The 22,634-nt window shown below is 37.2% G+C and overlaps 1 long non-coding RNA gene and 1 pseudogene across 2 annotated transcripts; both read left to right on the forward strand.

Annotated features, from left to right (window-relative positions):
* Positions 1 to 3,722: 3,722 nt before the first annotated feature.
* LOC104665745 lies at positions 3,723 to 8,614 on the forward strand. Its single transcript, XR_748454.1, has 3 exons — positions 3,723 to 3,754; positions 4,813 to 4,921; positions 8,160 to 8,614. It is a non-coding gene; the product is annotated as an uncharacterized LOC104665745 (long non-coding RNA).
* A 4,556-nt stretch (positions 8,615 to 13,170) lies between these two features.
* LOC104665744 lies at positions 13,171 to 14,919 on the forward strand (annotated as a pseudogene). Its single transcript, XR_748453.2, has one exon. The product of XR_748453.2 is annotated as a destrin pseudogene (transcript).
* The last annotated feature ends 7,715 nt before the right edge of the window (positions 14,920 to 22,634 follow it).

Genomic DNA, 22,634 nt, shown 5'->3' on the forward strand with positions numbered 1-22,634 from the left:
CTCCGTCTCTTGGGTTCAGGAGATTCTCCTGCCTTAGCCTCCCAAGTAGCTGGGACTACAAGCAAGTGCCAACACATCCGGCTCATTTTTGTATTTTTAGCAGAGACAGTGTTTCACCATGTTGGCCAGGCTGGTCTTGAACTCCTGACCTTAAGTGATCCACCCACCTTGGCCTCCCAAAGTGTTGGGATTACAGGCATGAGCCACCATGCTAGCCAGTCTCCAATTCTGAAAAAAATAATTAAAGAAGGAAGCATCCACCTGATCCTTGCCTACCTCTTATTTTATCGCATCCCCCCACACCACCAGGTCCATCCACACAGACCTTCTTTCCATTTATTGAAAACAATACACACATGCCCACCTCCATCCAGAATGCCTCTTCAGACCATGAACAACAGCTTCCTCTTCATCATTCAGTCTCAAGAGAGTGTCACATCACCCCCTTGAACAGGTTATCTCTGGCCATTAATGTTGCCAACACCTTGTTAACTCAGATCCTTACTCTGTTTTATTTTCTTTTTAACATTTAGTGATATTTGAAACTATTTTCTATTTACATTCAGTACTTGTTTATTTTCTGTCTACCCTACTAGGCTTTCTATAGCTCAGGAAACTTGGACTATCTTGTACATACCCGACCAATAGTAGCCCATCGATTAATATTTTCATAATAATTTTAGTGCTAATAACAAACCTAGTAATTTATGGCCACCTACTACAAGTCAGGCTCTATACAGATTATCTCCCTAAATCTCAAATTAGCTCTATTAGGTGGGTCTTTCTTTTAACAGCTGAAGAAAAAGGGGCTTCTGAGAGTTTAGAAAAGATAACAGGCCCAAGATCTCAATGCTTTTAAGGATGTAACTGCAATTATAATTTAAACTTCTGACTTCATTCCTTGCTGTAATGACTCCTCATGCATTCCATATTTAATAAATCAAGTAAAAAATTTCCGTTGCTTTACACTATCAGAGACCATTGGATTGCATTACTCTTCAATATGCAATAATTCTTAACATTTTATTTTTAAGTTCTTTGTACCTCTTCCTTAATAAACTATGTCTGTAAGAAAATATGTTACCCTGGTGAATCTTTTCTTCCTATGAATAATAATTCAAAAATTTAGCTCAGTCGAACACTCACATCACTGTATATAATGTCTTCTGTAAGCAGAAAGATATTGAAACCATGAGAAAGATCAGATGAACAAATATAAATGAGATTCTAGCAAAGGAATAGATTGCATGAAAGTAATACAGAAGCCAGTAAATTTAAAGAAACATGGTTAGGAATAATAGATTTGATGGCAGTATACAGATATAGTATTACTTTTTGGCTGTTTTCATACTGGGTCCTAAGAAACACTTGAGGTAATTCTTAAAAATAGAAATTCTAGGGCCCAATTCCAGATCTACTAAATCAAAATCCTGGGGTGGAGGTGGGGGAAGAAGAGTCATCCCAAGTGAATCTTACATTTAAGCACATTCGAGAAACACTGGGTGAAAGAATGCTTATTCTTATGAGTAATACAGGAGGTATGGAGATGATAATATTAGGCAGTTGGAAGTCTTCATGTAATTATTCACCCAGAGACAGCAGCACTAAAACCTACTGTATACTCATGATTGTATTTTTGTCATTTTCCATTGCTTCTTGTATGTGTGTGTATATATACACACACATACAAATACATGTATGTATATGATCAGAATTCAACAACTACATTAGATGAAAGGTTTAAAAGTTTAAGTATTTTAAAAGTTCCACCATTGAGATTTTTTGTTAATTTATTAACTCTGAGGGGCTGTTTCTTTTACTTATGTGCATGCACGCGCACACACACATTCACACGGTTCCATGGCAGCAAAGAAATTCTCACATTCCAAATATGTCTTAGGGAAGCATGATAGTTAAGAATTCTCAATATTTTAACGTTACTTAGAGCACCAGTAGGTATGTTACCCTGGCCCCATTCCCAGAATTTAACAGTAGGGGCCTTGTGAAATGCTAAACGATGTGTATAACAGTATTCAGGCTCTCCAAGAGCCAATCCATCAAAACATTTGCTGCTTTGAAAATGTGTTCTTCAAAAAAATGGGCATATGGAACTTATTACTCTGCTTGGTGGAGTTCAGGCAGCAGGTTCCAAAGTAAGCACAAAAACCTTTTGAGGACACAATCCTACTTAAAGGTAGCAGGGTCTCTAAAACTGTCCTTCCATGACCCAAGAGGTATAGAAGTCTCATGGGAAATAGCAGAGTTCCAAAGATTTTCCTGTAATTCAAGGATTAGAATAGCTCAAAACCAGGTAGAAGCTTTAAAAAAAAAAAAAAAAAAGTCATATTTAAATAGAGAATTTATCAAATATTGGACTCGTTTTGGTAAATGATCCCTCAATTGGTATCTCTTTATCATCCACTTCTAGCACAGTCTTTGGTCCATATTTGATGTTTAATAATTATTTGTGAACAAATAAGTCAGTGACATTTTGCTGCTATATATTCAAGAAGAATTTAGAATGCATAGCTACATACTTGTGGAAATTTCACCAATGAAAGGGAAACTGAATTCTCTAATCTCCATGGGAAATAAATATTTTCACCAAGAAGAGAACTATCGAAAGAAGGACCATGATTAGCTTACCCTTACTTTTTCTCTCCCTATTGACACCCATGTCATCTGGATTTAAATGAGTATATGTATGTATTTAATTTACATGTTCTTAATATTTAATTGAAATATATTTTAATATTTCAATACAATATTAAATACAGGAAGCTGATATTTAAAATATATTTTAATATTTCAATTAAATATTAAATACAGGAAGCCAATTGATAGAATTTGCAAAGAATTAACTTACTTTTCTTTGAACTGTGTAACATTTGTTGTACTAGCTATTAAAATAACACAATTTACACTAGTAGAAAGCACAGGAAATGCTAGTATCAGCCCTTGCAGACAAGAAGAGAATTTAGTTTTTGAAGCTGCGAAGGCTCAAACTTCTTGCTGTGTTTCATTATGCATAACTGAAATTCTTCACAGTTACAAAAGTGTAAACTTCTCTTGATTGCATCAATATGTACTTGGAACAGGGGGATATGTAGGTCAGAGCTTGTGAAGGAACTCTGTAGCTACATTTAAATTTGCTTTGAAGGAATAAAAGTAAATCCATAAAGTGTGCCTTTGTTTTTTTGGTAAAAACCATGCAAACATTCCACTTTTAACTTCTTTCGGATCATAGGATGGATTTATCTTCCTCATTGAAAAACTCCCCTTGCTTGAAACTTCCTGACAGTTACACATTTTTTTTTTCACTAGAGTGTTTGGTCATTTGAATAGCACTGTATGGACCACTCTTTGATGGTTTATATTCTCTCAACGTGATGCTCACTTCTGTTCATTACCTTATTTTTCATTATTTCATAATTTGTCTGTTTGTATTTTATGACTGCTTCTCTGGGATTTTTTTTTTTTTTCCTAGAAAAATGACAAGAATGATCCACACAAGTCCATAAGAGAGGCTGTAAAATAAACATTATACCATGTGTGGGGTAAAAAAATAAATAAATAACTGCAAATGGCTGTTCTCACTTTCTGGCATTTACACACATGGCCATCTGTTTGAGGGCTGTTTTAAATGGCTGTTTTCCAACATTTATGTAACTGGCCATTTGAAAGGAAATGACATCATCAAGTTTCCTGAAGGCTATAGCAGGAGCCTTGAAAAAGTTCCGAAACAAATTGCTTAGTAAAGAGAAAGATGTTTTTCAAATGTCTCTTTTTTATATGTACTTCTTTCTTATTTCTAGCATTTCTAACATTTTCCCCCTTTTTCTGTACATTCTGTGTTTATACCCCTCAATATTTGCACAATCTACTTTGGAGCTTCTCTAAATTGTAAGAGAGTTAAAGAGAAAAACATCCTCTTTGTTGAGTCCGTACAATCTGGTCCGAATGTGCTGAAAACCATTTCTGCACATTTTTCTGACCTACTTAATATCCAAGAATGGACTTGATTGACTTTGTCACTCAAATGACGGCAGATTTTGAACTTGTAGACCTAGGCCTTGAAAAGCATGGAAATAATTCTGGGTAGATATAGACTGTTCTGCTACCAAGGCGCTGCTGTAACTACCCTCTCACAGCGCAACCCATAGAGCATGACTGGATGAAGAGGAACATTTGGAAAGTTTTTCAAATTTGTCAGAAACACCAAGAAATCAAAGGTAGGAAGAGAAAAGGTTTTTATTTTAATTTTTATACTTTTAAGTTCAGAGGTACATGTGCAGGTTTGTTACATAGGTAAACATGTGTTATGGGGGTTTGCTATATACATTATTCCATTACCCAGGTATTAAGCCTAATACCCATTAGTTATTTTTCCTAAGCCTCTCCCTCCTCCCCACCAACTACCCTCTAATAGACTCCAGTGTGTGTTGTTCCTCTCTATGTGTCCATGTGTTCTGATCATTTAACTCCCACTTGTGAGAACATGTGGTGTTTGGTTTTCTATTCCTGCATTAGTTTTCTAAGGATAATGGCCTCCAGCTCCATCTATGTTCCTGCAAAAGGCATGATCTCATTCTTTTTTATGGCTGCATAGTATTCCATGGTGTATGTGTACCACATTTTGTTTACCCAGTGTATCACTGATGGGCTTTTACGCTGACTCCTTGTCTTTGCTATTGCGAATAGTGCTGCAATCAAAATATGCATGCGTGTGTCTTTATAATAGAATGATTTCTGTTCCTTTGGGTATATACCCAGTAATGGGACTGTTGGGTCAAATGGTGATTCTGTTTTTAGGTCTTTGAGGAATCACCACACTGTCTTCCACATGGAAAGGACACAAATGGTTGAACTGATTTACATTCCCACCAACTGTGTATAAGTGTGCCTTTTTCTCTACAACCAGGTCAGCGTCTGCTATTTTTTGCCTTTTTAATAATAGCCATTCTGACAGGTGCGAGATGGTATCGCATTGTGGTTTTGATTTGCATTTCTCTAATGATTGGTGATGTGAGTTTATTTTCATATGATTGCTGGCTGCCTGTATGTCTTCTTTTCAGAAGTGTCTGTTCATGTTCTTTGCCCACTATTTAATGGGTTTGTTTGTCTTTTTCTTGTAAATTTGTTTAAGTTACTTCTAGATGCTGCATGTTAGACTTTGCCAGGGGCATAGTTTGTAAAAACTTTCTCCCATTTTGTAGGTTGTCTGTTTACTCTGTTGATAGTTTCTTTTGAGGTGCAGAAGCTCTTCAGTTTAATTAGATCCCGTTTGTCAATTTTTGCTTTTGTTGCAATTGCTTTTGGCTTTTTCATCATGTTTTTATAGCATAGTTTACAGATCTCCTTGTCCCTGAGTCTCTCAGTAATTTGGACCACTGGACCAAAGAGTTCTTTCATCTGATTCCAAAATTAATCCATCTCTTGGGAAAACCTAGCAGCTGCATTTAAGGCTCACATTTGTATGGAAAAAGTATTACTGTTAGAGGAAATTAAGCGTACCTACTCTTCAAACTTTCTTGGGAGGTCAGAGCAAATAGTCCATCTAAGCAGCAATCTACTTAAGCTCCTATATTAAAAACTTTTTGGAATTTTTAAATGCCTTCATACGATTTCAATCTACTGTGGCATTCTATTCTACCAGAATGTTGCAGTTGCTTGCCTGAATCACCATTCTTCCAAGTTAGGAGGGGAGCATCACTTAAAAATTGTGTCCTTTCCACATTGCCTGCACTTGTTTGAAATTTTCTCCCCCTCCTGCTTCCTTCTCCTCCTCTTTTCATCATCACTGTGGATAGGAGACGTGGTTGGTGCTCCACCAGATTTCCTTTGCCAGCTAGTGCATCTATACTCAGGTGTTTTGGGTTCTTTCTGGAGGCTTGCCCTTTGCAGATAGGAGCCACCTGCTGGGGTTACAGCATTACCTTTCCCCACCCTTCTGGGTCACCAATGGCTGACTGGTCTGGGGGTACAAAAGCCTGGGCACATATCCTCAAGGTGAAACAAGGTTGTTTATTGGGGGGTGTGATTGTCGGAGGTGTGATTTATGCCCCAGTTTCTTGGGCATCAGCCAAGGTTATACTTTACCTGAGACCACATCTCTCCTTTGCTATTTCCCCCTCACTGTTCAGTTTAATCTACTGCCTTCTAGGTGTTTCCTAAAGATCACTCCTTCCATACATCACATATATCTAAAGCCATTTCTTGGTCTCTGCTTTTAAGGACCCCTATCTAAGACACTGTGATTACCTACGATGATATCTGAGTGATGAGTCTACAAAATCCTATATTGCAAGAGTCCAAAGCATGAGGAGGGTCTCTATCAGGGTAGATGGCAAGGGAAGGGATGTGCTTGTGAGGTTGTGAGTCAGCAGCAGTATCTAAGGGAAAACATTTAAGGTGAGAGTTTAAGAAAGAAGGAAACATTGGTACTTGTTACGTTACTTGACAGAATTTAATTAAGTTAGTAAAAATTGCAGAAGTAGATGAAAAATTGTTTCTTGGATAAGAAAAAAAAATAACACTTGTGATTGAAGAAAATTTGGAAAACACAGAAAAGTGTAAAAATAACATCAAAATCACCTGTAATTCTACTATCCAAATATCACCCCTATTTTTGTATGTTTCCTTCCAATTTTGATATATCTATCTTCCTATCTCTGTATTTTATTCATATAATTTACATTTATAAATTGAGAATTGCTACATATATAATTCAACATCCTTCATTTTCTTCCTGAACCTTACATACATTTTTATGTCATGTAGTACTCCTTGAAAATCTGATTTTCAATATCTGCATAATATTAAGTTCTATAGACTTGCCATAATATAAATATATACATATAATCAGAATATAGGTTACTGTATATTCTGTATACTGTACAACAGTATACAGTACTGTATACTGTACTTTTTTTTGCTGTTTAGAGCACTGCTGTAAGAATAATAGCCTCGAACATAAATCTTGGTGTTCATTTTAGATTTACATTTATAAGCTACATTTACTGTAGTTGTATTACTGGGTCAGATGTATGAACATTTTAAATAACTTGCCAGCTTATGTTCTAATTTTCGTCAACATAATGCCAATTATTTTCCAAAAAATATGTGCCAATATATAAATGCTCCAATAAAAATACCACTTTATAATGCCATTAGTAACATTCTGTATTAAACTTTTTAGCAAATTTTGTACTTAACATTATATTTATTTTAAAAAAAAATTTACTTTTTAAAAATACATGCTACTTGGATTTTTTGTCCTTCTTAAAGACAAAAAGCTTTTTGTTGTTGTTACTGTAGAATAATGTTATTGATTGCCTTTTTTCTTTTAGTAACGCCTTTTGCAGGCCTCTAAACAGATGCCCCATAGAAACTGTATATTTCAAAAACATACAAACAAGTTAAATTGCTGGGGGAAGAGGGAAGAAAAAGGTTCAATCAACTCATTTTTGCAGGGCATGAGATGCAAGCAATCAGTTGAATTCCTTCACTTCATTACAGTCAATCAAATCTTTATTTCAGTTGAATTGTCTTAATACGTTGACATGCCACATCACAAACACAACTACTTATGCTTTTGTCTTAGGGTCATTTCATCCCTAAATTAACATTACTGCATATCTGAGTGATCTAGAAATTATGCTCAATATTAGTAGGACTTAGTAAAAGTAAGAGCATAAAAGTAAATATGGTATAAGCAAATTTAATAGAACTCAAAAATATCACGTGGCAAGAAGGAGCATGCAAATGACGGAATGACAGCGAGGGGGCTGAACGGGGAAATGCAGAAGGCAAGGAGTGTATAGGGTGCATGTGAACAGCCATGCAGTGCTATGCAAGCCACGGGAAAAGGGCATGAACCATCTTCAGATTTTTCCTTTATCTCTCAAATGGTTTCTTATGGAATGAGTCTGGTATGTTCTCTATTTTATAATGCACCAAGTGATGTGTAAGTAAGAGTGTGATGCTGTAATGGTTAATTCACTCATCTAATATGTATGATACTATAAATAACCCCCCAATTCTTTGATTGAGCTACAATGGTGACTAAATTGTACATGTATTTTTGCTAATATATAATATGAATCTGTGTGCATGTGACTTCAATAGAAAAATCATTTTTAATTTTTAATTAATTATAGGTTTGTTAACAGCATGAAGACTACAAGAAAAAGAATGGAAGAAAGAAGTGAAAGAGAAACAAATAGGGGAGGGCATCTCTTGGATGACTGAGAAGGAAAGGAAAACCAGAAAAAGCAGTCAGGACGAATGCCTGACAAAAAACTGCTGCAGTGACACTTTGACAGGAAGCAGATACAAACTTTCTATGACTGAACAGGATATTTTCCATCTGTTGCTCCTTTGATACCCAAGCTCCTCAATGGTGGTCTTCTTCAATGAGACGCTTTTACTAGTGATCATATTCTTGCTTCTTTTTGTTTTTTTTTTTTAAGTATGTTGCTGCTGTACTTTTAAGAAAGTTGTGTTTTATCTTAGTACTTTGATGTTCATAAATGGTATAAAACATAATTTTACCAATAGCTTTAATGGAATACTTTTTTACAAACAAAATAAAACGTGATCTTCTTCCACCCTATCCCCACATCAGAACTAATTTTACTACATTTTATTTTTCAAAAACTATTAATTCAGTCAATTAATATTGACTTTGGACTACATTGGGTCATTTTTAATGGATTGCTCTGGTACAGCTTTATTTTGCCATGTCCTTTGTTCTTGTTCTTTCTTGTCTACCTACCAGTTAAAATATGAAACTTGTGAAGCATTTAGCTCCCTGGATAGTGATTGCTATCCAGGGCGAATCATGCAAACTTTCATATTGTCTAAACTATAATTCAGAAATATAATATGGCTTAAATGGGAACTTGGGGCTAATGTTTAACAAGTGTGCACCATACTTTATCAGTTCTCTAAGATTTGTTTTCTACAAACAAAATGTTTATGTCATGGGCTACCTTTAAGTGGTAATTCTAAAGGCCCTTTCGGACTTGTTCATTAAAACTTTTTCAAGTGTTCAGGCCGCTGAGTTATTTGGTGCACAGAGTAATACCAAATCATGTCTGAGAAAGGCTCCATGATTCCTAAAGTGCCTGATTTTCCACCTCTTCCTATAAGAAGTAGTAACAGATATCCTAAATGAACTGGGGAAATAAGAATTAAGCCTATGGCTAGTTTAAACTTTCCTATGGAAAGATTTTAATGTTTCCAAGTAGACAGTTCGACTGAGACAATTTTATATAATGTGGTACATACGATTTAAAAATCTACATCCAAAAAAGCACATAAAAGACACACCCTACTTTAGCTATGTGTGATTATACTCAACTATGTATGCATAATATAACATATGTATATACATACACGCATATAGTTTAGACACACCCTACTTTAGTTATGTGATAGTATATATGTATATGACTTAGAAACCCTACTTTAGTTTTTTCTAAAAACTAAAATTTTTTATTTTTTTTTCTAATTTTTTTGTTAGTTTTTTCCTCTGACCCTAAAATTATGTGTTTGTTTGTTTGTTTTGTTTGTTTGTTTGTTTTGGAGACGGAATCTCGCTCTGTCCTCTGTCACCCAGGCTGGAGTGAAGTATTGTGATCTCAGCTCACTGCAACCTCTGCCCCCAGGGTTCAAGCAATTCTCCTGCCTCTGACTCCTAAGTAGGTGGGATTATAGGCATGCATCACAATGTCTGGCTAATTTTAGTATTTTTAGTAGAGATGGGGTTCCGCTATATTGGCCAGGCTGGTCTTGATCTTCTGACCTCAAGTGATCCACCTGCCTCGGCCTCCCAAAGTGCTGGGATTACAGGCGTGAACCACTGCGTCTGGCCAATTCTGTTTTGACTATGAAGTAATACAGCTTAAAATATGAATTATGGAAGCCGTGCTTCTGAGTCATGCGGTGACCTTCCTCCACCCATCCCCACACCAGTGCCTTCTACTGTTATTTTTGTGCATTTGGCATAACCAGTTTTCTTTAATGAAAGAGATTTCCCTTCCAAGATAGGAGTGCAAGATCCAGACTAAAAATATGAAAATGCAAATGAGTAATGCTTCCTTTATCCAAGTTGCTTTCTTCAGGTATATGTTGTATGTGTGTTGTTGTTTGCTGGGAGCTAAAAGTCCATTCTTTCAACAGAATTGCCTTCTGTCTCTAAGGGAACAAGAATGACCATTAAATTAAAAGACATGTATGAAATTATGCGGGTGAGAATCTTTACCCCACTCTTTGTGCTTTTTGATAGCAGAAAGATCTTTGTCTTGCAGAGGCAAAACTGGTAAGAACTTTATGCCTTTGGCTTAAACATTAAATGAAAATATACCTATTTAAAAAATGTTTTAGGCCGGGTGCGGTGGCTCACGCCTGTAATCCCAACACTTTGGGAGGCCAAGGTGGGCGGATCACAAAGTGAGGAGTTCGAGACCAGCCTGGCTAATATGGTGAAACCCCGCATCTACTAAAAATACAAAAATTAGCTGGGCGTAGTAGTCGGTGCCTGTAATCCTAACTACTCAGGAGGCTGAGGCAGGAAAATTGAGCCGAGATCATGCAACTGCACTCCAACCTGGGTGACAGAGCAAGGCTCTGTCACGAAAAAAAAAAAAAATTGTTTTGCCCTGAATAAGTAGACCAGTGGGTTTGAGTTCAGCTTCGGGAAAAGGTAGGATGGTTTTCCTCTAAGCATGAAGTAGGCAGAATGTAACCGTTTTGCCCTTTCATGACAGCAGTTTAATCCAGGGGAAGTAGGAGGCTTTAACTCTGGGTCTAAAGAATTAAAGGAGGGTAAAAGAAGGACGGCAGCATCTGATACTGGGCTTCCTATTGTTCCTGTCACAATTTAAATCATTTGTTCACAATTGGTCACAAGACCTCAGTCTATTCTGTGCTGCAAGTGTATTCTTTCAAAAAACAGGAAGCGACACTTAAGTAATTGCAGATTTAAGTGACTACCAGGCTGATCCCAGCTCTTTGTCATGGCTTTCCTGTTTGGGTCTGAAGGAAGTGGGGGAGAAAGGAGAGAGAGGGTGGGGGAAGCAACTCTGTTAGAAGAACGGGTTAGCCTGAGCCTGGCTTTGCCTTAGTGAAAGAGTGATGAAAACACTTTAAACAGTTGCCAACAGGTCGGTAGAAAATATTTGACATCTCACCTACATCAACATGCAAGAGTTAAAGGTTAAATCACACACAACTCAAGTGCTGGGAAAAAAGGATATGTTTATGTCATCAACTTTCTTTGTTCTAGGACCGCCCTATGTCAACAAGGAGACACATTCCCACTCCCTGGTTGGAGACACCAGGACAATAGAGACTGATCCACATTTGCGCATGGGTGGCAAATCTCCTTTTAAGCATTTGTAGCTTGCCTCTAGTCTAGGCTTCTTCATAGTGTTTTACCTGCTTCCAAATACCTATGTATTTAGGGCACTGTGGTTGGTGGCCTTTCTTCTTTCTTCAACTAGTTTCTTGAGATCTCAAGTGTGAAGCTTAGTGTAGAAGGAGGAGAACTAGAAAGATAAAGGTGTTTGCTTTTCATCCATTTCCTGTGTTGATTCCAAATTCAGTGAGCTTCCAACCTAAATCCTTTGGATGGTGGTAGGCCAGAGAAAGGTGCTTTACATTGCTGGTGCTCACACACTCTAGGATTAATGATTGAAGGACCTTTCTGGAGAGGCATTTAGTGCTTTTCACAAAGACTATAATAAAACGTGGGGCAGGAGATTTCTTCACTGGTTCAAGGAAGATTTGAATTGAAATTTGGGAAGAAAGGAAAATATGCTCAGGGGAGCAATGCAACACCGTTGTGGAGGATGCCGACAGGTGTGTTATAGAAGGAAAAAGAAACAGGATAGAAACGTACATTTTATTATTTCTCAAAAAGTTCCCTTTTGAGAATCTGGTGAGAGCCATGATTATCTGCCTACACTTAAGTTTGTATCCATGCTTAGGAGGATCAGAAACTTTTGATTTTTTTTTTTTTTTTTAAAGAATTCCTAGAGGTTCTGTTGGGCTCAGTGGTTCATGCCTGTAATCCCAGCACTTTTGGAAGGCCGAGGAGGGTGGATCACCTGAGGTCAGGAGTTTGAGACCAGTCTGGCCAACATGGTAAAACCCCATCTCTACTAAAAATACAAAAAATTAGCCTGCGTGGTGGTGGGTGCTAGTAATCCCAGCTACTCAGGAGGCTGAGGCAGGAGAATAGCTTGAACTTGGGAGGCAGAGGTTGCAGTGAGCCAAGACTGCACCACTGCACTCCAGCCTGGGCAACAAGAGTGAAACTCCATCTCTCTCTCTCTCTCTCTCTCTCTCTCTCTCTCTCTCTCTCTCTCTCTCTCTATATATATATATATATATATATATATATATATATATATAGAAGGTGCCTGTGGTATAGGGGTATAGCAAGCCACCCATGCCTCCCTACAGTAGTTTGATAGTTCAACTAGATCTATACGCAATAGGTAAGAATAGGTATAGTCAAAAGCCCTTTACAACTAAATGGTTTCTACAAACAAGATTCAGGACCCTCCTCCCTGTATAGTGCTAAATGATCAAGACTAGCTCTTCCCACCTTTAGGTTTTTTGTGTTTTCCATAATTTTAAAAAATATTCACCTGTTGCTAGAATCTTCATATGTTAATCCTACCATTTGAACCACAACACAATTTGCTTACTGTTCTTATTCCTGGCCTAGAAAACATTTGCCCAGGTCTATGGACTTGTTTACTTTCTGGTCCCTCTATTAGGAATATGTTTAATTTGGAAATGGATATATTAAGGTATCATCACCTGATGCTGTGAAATATTTGCATCATTTAAAGAGAGCGCATTCCTTTTCTTGATTTGGGGCTCACCAACAATTTGATCAATTTTCATGCAAATTTATAGTTGGTGCAGATATCTCAAAATAAAATATTGACTCAAAAATGCTCCAAGCCCCACAGCTTTTAGGCCTTGTTGTTCAATGCTTTTAAAGAGAAGCATACATTTTTATTAAACTGTATTTGAAAATGCCTTGTCTTCCTTTGAAATACCATTTAAAAAAAATGTATTGAAAAACGTTATTCTGAGTATTCTACAGACAGAACTATTCTTCAGACAGTGAAAGGGGTCCATGTGGCGCCCGCCCCGGGGTAGGCTCGCGCCGCCGCGTCAGCTCAGCGCTTGGTCCCGCAGCTGTGAGGAGGACGCTCTGCAGACTCGCTGCCCGCCGGCTCCCAACCCCGCGTCACTGCGACCGCCGCGGCAAAGATGGCCTCAGGAGTGCAAGTAGCTGATGAAGTATGTCGCATTTTTTATGACATGAAAGTTCGTAAATGTTCCACACCAGAAGAAATCAAGAAAAGAAAGAAGGCTGTCATTTTTTGTCTCAGTGCAGACAAAAAGTGCATCATTGTAGAAGAAGGCAAAGAGATCTTGTTTGGAGATGTTGGTGTAACCATAACTGATCCTTTCAAGCATTTTGTGGGAATGCTTCCTGAAAAAGATTGTCGCTATGCTTTGTATGATGCAAGCTTTGAAACAAAAGAATCCAGAAAAGAAGAGTTGATGTTTTTTTTTGTGGGCACCAGAACTGGCACCTCTGAAAAGTAAAATGATCTATGCAAGCTCCAAGGATGCAATTAAAAAGAAATTTCAAGGCATAAAACATGAATGTCAAGCAAATGAACCAGAAGATCTCAATCGGGCTTGTATTGCTGAAAAATTAGGTGGATCCTTAATTGTAGCCTTTGAAGGATGCCCTGTGTAGGTCTTTCAGTGCCACAAATTGAAAGCTTCCATGTTTAATGTTATTCTCTTGCTATATAAATAAAGCAAATACATTTAGGTCAGGGTCTCACTGAAGGGGAGCTGTCTCATCATCTTTTAGAGTAAACGAAATATTCTATAAACATATGCAAACAGCCCCTAAATAAATCTAAAGTCTAAAGTTTTATTGGTGTGAAATTAAATTCTTATTGGCCATATGCCTGTTTTAATGAGTTGATTTATAAAGATTTTTGTTAAGCTCAGGATTTTAAATTATGCAGTTCACAAAACAGTAAAGGCCATGTGAAGAGAATTATTACATCTTTATTAACCTCAGCATTTACTTTGCTTCTTTTGCTTAGAAAATTGCTCATAATCTGGTTATAATTTTGGCCCAAATTCTTTATTCTTCCTTGAGCTAAGCAGAATAATGGAATATAATATGTCTTTATAATATAACAACACTAATACACTAATAGTAAGATTAAGTCAGGCAGTCTTTTACTTCTACCAAATGTGTAATGGAGATTGCTTCAAAATTGTGTCCACATAATCCACGCTGATCTTGCAAAAGCACTATTTCAAGCACATCATTGGAATACAGGAAGTAGCCCTGCACCTGCCGGTGAGCTCACCATTCACTGATTGGGAGAGTGACCTGGCATCTTGCAAATCATGGTGTGTCTTCAGGAGAATGTGCAGTGTCTTGTAATAAATTATAATGCAAACTAGGGCTACACTGTAATCTGCTTTGTTAATGAAAATGGCAAAACAATATCGACAAACTAGGACACCTGTGGTATCTTTAATTGTATCTCATTCAGAAGTTTGCTTCTTATGGTATAATAAAGTATGGAAGAATATTGAGTATATGTTTACTCTGGGCCTGGGAGAACTTAATTTTGTAGAGCAGTTTGTTGACTTGTGTGCAATGGGGAGAGGTACCATGATGACACTCACAGGGAGCCACTGTTCACTGACATTTGGAAGTGGTCATTGTTCATATCATGGGCATAACACTTTGAACGATATAGAGATGCACCAACAGTTGAACTTAGAAGTAGCAGTATTGGCTTTGTGTAATAAAGGAAGCATTTTTGACTTAAAAAAAAAAAAAAAAAAAAAGAAAGGGGTCCATGTACAAAAAGTTTAAGAACTCCTAGTGGAGATAATGGAAATAATTGGTGTACTGTTAAACTGACTGGCGTTCAAAGTTGGTGAATTTTCTGGAAGTACCATAAAGGTACCACTGGCCAAGCATGGATGGGAAGCAACCTAAGAACATTCAGCAGAGGATGCTATAAATAAGAATGAATTTTTCTTTTTTTTTTTGTAAATTTCCTTATTTGGAGTTCTGATAGCAGTGTGAGGTATGGGCTTGGACAGAATGGGATTGAAATAGAATATAAGAATAATCAGTTTGACAGAAGATAACAACTAAAATAGTGGCAGTAGGGATGCAGAGAAAGAGAGTTATTCATGAAATCAAATTGAGAGGACCTTTATGTGAAAGCGCATTTTATGTGAAAGCTAAATATAGTAATAGGAAATTTGAGTTGATTCTCAACTTGCTAGGTGGGCAAGTGATGATGCCATTAATCAAGATCAGGAATACAGAAGGTGTCATAGGGGTGATTGAGGTGGTGATAAATAGGGATAAATATGTTATGTCCATGTTGAGATTGAGGTTTTTTTGTGGGACAATTTAGTGAAATCTAGTAAACCACTGAAAATAAGCATCTAGAGCTCAGGAGAGATTATGAAGCTGGACACACTGGCTTAAAATTTAGCAAAGTATATATATTTAGTTGAAGCAATGATTATAGGTAAAATTACTCAGTAATAAGAGAAGGCCAAGGGACTTTTGGGAAATGGACTTGAAGACAAAGGCTGTGACTTGTTTGTCTTTGTATTTCCAGCACCTAACCCAGTGCCTAGCACAGAAGAGTTGCTCAATAAACATTTATTTCATGACTTACCAAATGAATGAGTGACTGAGTAAGTAGAAGAAACCCTCAGAGGAGACTAGGAAGGTGTAGTAAGAAAGATGACAGAAAACAGTAGAGAATGATGTCTTAGAAGATGAGGTAGCAGAATTTTAAGAATGAGATTACAAAAAAAATAAGAATGAGAGTACAGTGAAAATTTCTGGGTGCTGGAAGACAGAAAACTGAGACAGAGTTAGTGCACTGGATGATAGAACCAGAATTCAAAAAAATCTTAGGAGTATGGAAATTAGAGCTCGATCTCATTGCTATTTACTAGGGATAAATGTAAAAACCTAATGACAATTCAGAATATCAAATCCATGAGCACTAGAAGCAAATGACCTGGTTTAATCACATTCTTAGGGTTTAATAGTATGCTGAAAGTTCAAAATAAATTAATATTGGAGCCTAAATGTCAAGGTATGTACTTAGGCAATGTTTATGAAAATATCCAGTGTAGAAATTGAGGATAATAATACCTTAGTATAGGTTGCAGATACAGGTTGGAACAATGCCTTTTGAGAGGAAAAATACTATAGTAGGTGCAGAGAATGAAAAGAAGAATGAGGAAGTGCGTACTGGGTTCGTGCCATAAGATAGACTTGTCGTATGCCCCAGGGATATGGGGACAAAGGTCCCTGTTCTCATGATCTCTACAATCTGTGGAGGAAGAACACATGAAGCAAATCAATATATAAATACACAGAAAATTAGAGATGAGATGGCCATTTATGGTGAAGGCCAGTGTCACTGGAACAAGGTAAACAGGGGAAACAGGGGCATGAGGTGGGCCATGGTCATTTCAGACAAGTTTTGGGGACCTTTGAAAGAACCAGATTTATTCTAAGCACAATGGGAAGCCACCGGACAACTTTAACAAGGGTAGTAATATTATGAAATAAAACACATTAAAGAAAAATGAATTATCTGGATTCTATGTGGAGAATGCATTAAAGAAGGAAAAATTTGATGTCTAGATGACAGCTGATGGTGTTTTGGACAAGGATGGAGGCAGTGAAGATGGCAAGGCATGGTTATATTCAAAGCATATTTCAGAGTAGATTTAATGGTACTTGATGACTTGATTTGAATTACGTTGATTTGATACCAGGAGTTAGAGTGAGGAGTACAACTCTCAGAATACTAGCTTCTGGAAGTAGATGAAATATTTTCTGAGCAGAATCCTTGGAGGAGCGTGATGTTTGTGAAAGTGGGAAATTGATTGTGAATACTATTTCCTTTTCGATATACAAAGTTTGGGATGTCTCTAAACATCCTAGAGATATCAGGTAGAATTCAATAAAGGCCAGAGCCAATAACACGTCCCTTAGGGATATGCCAGTTATATTACTTGATGTTCAATGGGGCCACTTGACACTGATGTATTTCCCTTCAGCTTCCCCCTTCAACAGAAATGGAGGGAGATTTGAAGCCCAAATATTATGCTCTTTTTCTGTTAACAGAAAACTGAGTAGTGCTGACTTATCAAGCCTTTTTTTTTTTTCTTTTTTTCAAGAAGGAATTCTGACAGAACCCTTGTACTTGTGTAGAGTCAAATCAGAGCTTTAAAAATGCTGGTTTTCAGATTACCTGTGGTCTTATACTTGTGGTATTTATATTCCTCATGTTTCTTAGTACTGTGGGTAATCTTAGAGGCTTCTTTCTGTAGTTAAGATGTTTTCTAAAGATCTGATTGTTTCCTGGCAATCAGGAAACATTCCTGCCGCAATATATGCTGCAGATAATTCTCCCAAATAATTATATTATATGTGAGTCTCATGCCAGAAATTGCCTAGAAGTCTTTAAAGGCCAGTGTTTTCTGATAAGATTGGTGATGGATCTGAGAGAGAAGATCATTAAGTTAGGGAAGATAAGATAAGCATTCCTCAGACCTCAGGTCTACTTTCATGACTAAGATTAAGTACTGAAGGGCCTTTCAAATAAACACTTAAATAAGAAGGAGAAACTCAGAGAAATAATACATGTTTGAGATGAGAGGCATGTTAATTATTCTAACTTGATCATTACACATTTTATACATGTATCAAAATATCGCTCTGTATACCATAAATATGTACAATCATGATGTGTCTATTAAAAATTAAATAAAAGGATTAGCCATATCATTGAATGAGACTGAGTCTCATCATTCTCTTCCCATCTCAATAACAAGCCATTTTTCTTTATATAGTCTCTTAAGCCTCTACTTCTCCACTGAACTCAGCAACGAAGTCTACCACCTTATTTCAGCCCATCATCTGATACGTGGGTGATTGAAATAAAGTCCTATTTTTATGTCCCCTCCCTGCTGCCGTTGTGCACTCTGCCACCAAGGTACATTTTCAGACACGCTTCTCTCATAATGCCTCTTTTGTGCCCCAATTCTCCACTAAGTTCACATGTTATAACAGTAAAACAAAAACAAAAACAAAACAAAAAAATTCTCATTCTCTTAGGTAGTTAAGAACTTCTGCAGGATCCAGCCCATCCTATCACATGGATTTTCCCCCATTCATTGTCCTGTAAACACACTCTGCACTTGCTTACATTGTTCTCCACTTCTGTAATGCAGGTCTCCTCCCTGAGTTAGCCCTTATTTTTTGTATTTTATTATTTTGAGATAGAGTCTTGCTCTGTCACCCAGGCCGGAGTGCAGTGGCACAATCTTGGCTCACTGCAACCTCCTCCTCCCAGGTTCAAGTCATTCTCCTGCCTCAGGCTCCTGAGAGTAGCTGGGACTACAGGCGCCCACCACCACACCTGGCTAATTTTGTAATCATTTTTTTTTTTTTTTTTTGAGATGGAGTTTCACTCTTGTTACCCAGGCTGGAGTGCAATGGGGTGATCTCGACTCACCGCAAACTCTGCCTCCCGGGTTCAAGCGATTCTCCTGCCTCGGCCTCCCTAGGAGCTGGGATTATAGACATGCGCCACCACACTTGGCTAATTTTGTATGTTTAGTAGAAATGGGGGGGGGGGTTTCTCCATGTTGGTCAGGCTGGTCTTGAACTCCTGACCTCAGGTGATCCGCCCGCCTCGGCCTCCCAAAGTGCTGGGATTACAGGCATGAGCCACTGCATCCGGCCTAATTTTTGTAATCTTAGTAGAGATGGGGCTTCCCATATTGGCCAGACTGGTCTCGAACTCCTGACCTTGTGATCTGTCTGCCTTGGCCTCCCAAAGTGCTAGGATTACAGGTGTGAGCCACCGCACCTGGCTGGAGTTAGCCCTTCTTTTAAGGCCAAGACTGAGCTGTCCCTCTAGGACAGCTGATTCTTATATCATCATGCACGTTCTATCTTTCTATGATTTGCATCTGTGTCATTCTCTAGAGGAGGCCCAGATGCAAACCTTTCCTGCCCCAGCTCTTGGCAACCCTCTGCACAGCACAGAGAGCCCGGATGGCCGGCCTCAGGTCAGTGGGACCTTTGAGGTCATCTACATCTAGATTCAAGGCATTTTCCAACAAGGAAAGAACAAAGTCTAATTTGAAAGGCTACTTTTGGAAGCAGAATGAGAAAGACTGCTTTTGTCCAATGCTCTGGGAATTATTCTGTGCAATAAAGTATAAGGCATTTCCCTCTCCCTCTCTCTCGCTCTTTCTCTCTTTTTCACTGTCTCAATTTTTAAAACCAATTTTCCCATCTTGTGCGCTGAGTCGTATTTTCTATTTCCTCCCATAAATGTTTTTTTCCCTTCTGGTTTTTCATCATCCCTAAGCATATATCTTTTATCATTTAAGACCCTTTTTCTCTCCCAAATCATCTCAACAAAATTCCTTATTTCATTGTCTAACTACTTTTCTCTTCAGTTATAACAGTTGATATCTTTTTACTTATTTAGCTCTTCAACTTTACTTTTGTTCATTCCTATTTTCTTGTTGGGTCAAGAGAGACCTCCTCCTTTTCTTTCTCTTCCCCCTAGATAGTTAAGCACTAAAGGCACTGACACTTGAACATACCCTATATTCAGGTTACCACAGAAAGAGAGCCTCTTTTTATTCCTATGTTCCCTGGCCAGTAATGCTATAACTTTGTATACATTTTAAAATATTGTTTCAATGTTTATTTGGGAATTGAGGATAAGGTTTTATAATATATTACTTGGGAGTACTCAGATTTGCAGTCAATTATTCTATATTACACACTAGCTTGATTTCTGTTTTTAATGGCTTTGAGTTTTCTGAGAATCAATGAATGTTTTTGTTTTTGCCTTTGCAGTTCGGTGATGAAATCTCTTGTGTCAGGTGGTCATTGTTACAGAAAAATGTTGCCTTGGCGTATTCACATGATATGCAGTAAACACTATTGCCAGATACCTATAGGGGACGGAGGCCTTTGTCATTTTTAAAGTAAATGGATTATTTTCCTAGCTCTGTAATCACATCAACACATTCTTAGATGAAGTGGTAGTTTCCTTCCTGCTGATTAAAACAAGTTCTTGTCTTAACCGTCCTTGTTCTAATCTCTTAGACACTATTTACTCAGCATATAGGGATGGATAAACTCAGAATAATTACCTAAACTCAATCTGTCCTGGGAGAGCAGTGGGGAAATGTGATGTATATAATTTCAGTGAATTTTCTTTAATGCTAAAATTAAACAGTACTTAATCTGTTCCTCTCCATCCTGGCAGAAGTTTATCCCTGGGATGAACTGGGATGACAAAAGTCAAAACCCTATTACCCTGAAAGATGTTTAGTCTGCAAACAAAACATTTATTAACCTGAAAAATACTGCTTTTTGTTCTTTAAGGCATGGTTTGAAATTGTGCTTCTAATCCTCTCATTTCTGTCCAGTGTTCACTCTACTTAGATTTTTGAATGTACTATGTATTGGTGGAGCTTGTGGAGACTTTGGCTTTCTTTAGCTGAGTAGCCTGGACTGTCATTTGAAACATGGGAGGCAAGAAGGTTTCCAGACATTTTGACATTCCAGATTTTATTATATCTTGTCTTAGCACACCTATATTTTCAGGAATTGAGTAAAATAATAACAAAAAAAATACTAATAGCTTAATAACAAAGTATGCAAAGTACCATTTTAATCACTTTCTATACATCACCTTAATCATCACAATAATCTTATGATATAGATACAATTATTATAAAATCAATTTTCAGGTGAAACTGAGATACAAAACTACGAAACAGTATTTCTGAAGTAGCCTAGATCCATCCAGGCAGCCATGATTAAAGATGGACTTAATTTCCTATTATTTTAATTGCTACTCTATAATAAAATCATAGTGATTAAAAAGACAAAATTATATATATGTGGTGGAAGTAATTGGCTAGATAAAAGATAAAATTGATCTTCCAAATCTAGTTAGTATGATTTCTGGAGTTCCAAGAGTGCTTGTTAAGTAAGGTTAGGAATATCTATTGGATATTAAAATCCCATGCCTCAACTTTATCCCATAATGTCAGGGTTCTAATTTAGATATAATGGAGATAATCCCGAGAGGCATAATTCTTTTACTTTAGTGAGAACACAAAATCAAAAGAGAATCTATTGGCAAGGTGTTATAGGGAGTCAGTACAAAGTTTGTAGTGAAAAATAAGAGTTTTGGAGAGGGAAAAATGAGTGTTTTATGTTAAATACATGGTGAAAGGATTATATTAATTCCATTGTAGTTGATAATCATTATCCAGTTGAAAGCATTATTGAAATGTAGAAGTAATCTTATTGCTTGCTTGTAATTTTTGCCATTATTGCATAGATTTGAAAATGCAAACTTCAGAAATTCAAGCCCTAGATAGATTACAGATTTCTTCATAGGATCTTAGGTATTTTAATAACAGATACAATGAAGTGGGTAGAGGTGCCTGGTAATGGGAGTATTGGTCCAAGGAACAAGTCATGCCCTTGTGTGAATAATGGAGAGGAACAGGAATATACATTAAGACTAGCAACTGAGCACGGTGGCTCATGCCTATAATCCCAGCACTTTAGGAGGCTGAGGTTAGCTGATCATGAGGTCAGGAGATTGAGACCATCCTGGCCAACATGGTGAAACTCCATTTCTGCTAAAAAAAAAAAAAAAAAAAAAAATACAAAAATTAGCTGCGTATGGTGGCACGTGCCTGTAATCCCAGCTACTCAGGAGGCTGAGGCACGAGAATCACTTAAACCCAGGGAGTGGAGGTTGCAGTGAGCTGAGATCGCACCACTGCCTGGGTGACATAGTGAGCCTCCATCTAAAAATAAATAAATAAATAAATAAATAAATAATAAATAATAAAAAAATTTAAAAAAACACACAAAAGTAGTAACCTGCTTGGACTTTTAATATGAAATAGTCCTGCTCTAAAATAACCTGAATTATGCACTAAACAAGAAACTTGATTTTACTTCATAAAGAATGAGAATATATAGAACAATATTTAAAATCAACATTTGAAAACTCTTAAATGTCTTCTTTCAATGGTCATAATTACCACTTAAAATAATTCCGATATTTTCCCTAAACTAGGTCATCCTACTTCTTCTCAAGGACAGAAACCTCCAGCTTATTCAGCCTCACCGAAAGAACTTTGTGTTCAATGGCTCTTTAGTGGCTTGTTAAATGGTTTCTCCTTCCTATGTCCTTTACATTTATTATGTTATTTAACTCCCCAGCAACCCTATGTTATAATTGAGAAATAGCAAAAGAAAGTAATTGGTCCCAGACAACACAGTGAGTGCGAGGATTTAAATTCTGGCTGTTTTACTCCAGAGACCAAACTTTTAATCACTATCGATCTATTCATTTAATTCTGTTTTGGAGTACAATTCCAAGGATCTTAGTATAAGAATGACAAAAACAAACTCCCATCACTACATAAACAAACAAACAAAAACAACACGCCAT

Source organism: Rhinopithecus roxellana, chromosome 3 (assembly GCF_007565055.1).
Source record: "Rhinopithecus roxellana isolate Shanxi Qingling chromosome 3, ASM756505v1, whole genome shotgun sequence".
Taxonomy (NCBI): domain Eukaryota; kingdom Metazoa; phylum Chordata; class Mammalia; order Primates; family Cercopithecidae; genus Rhinopithecus; species Rhinopithecus roxellana.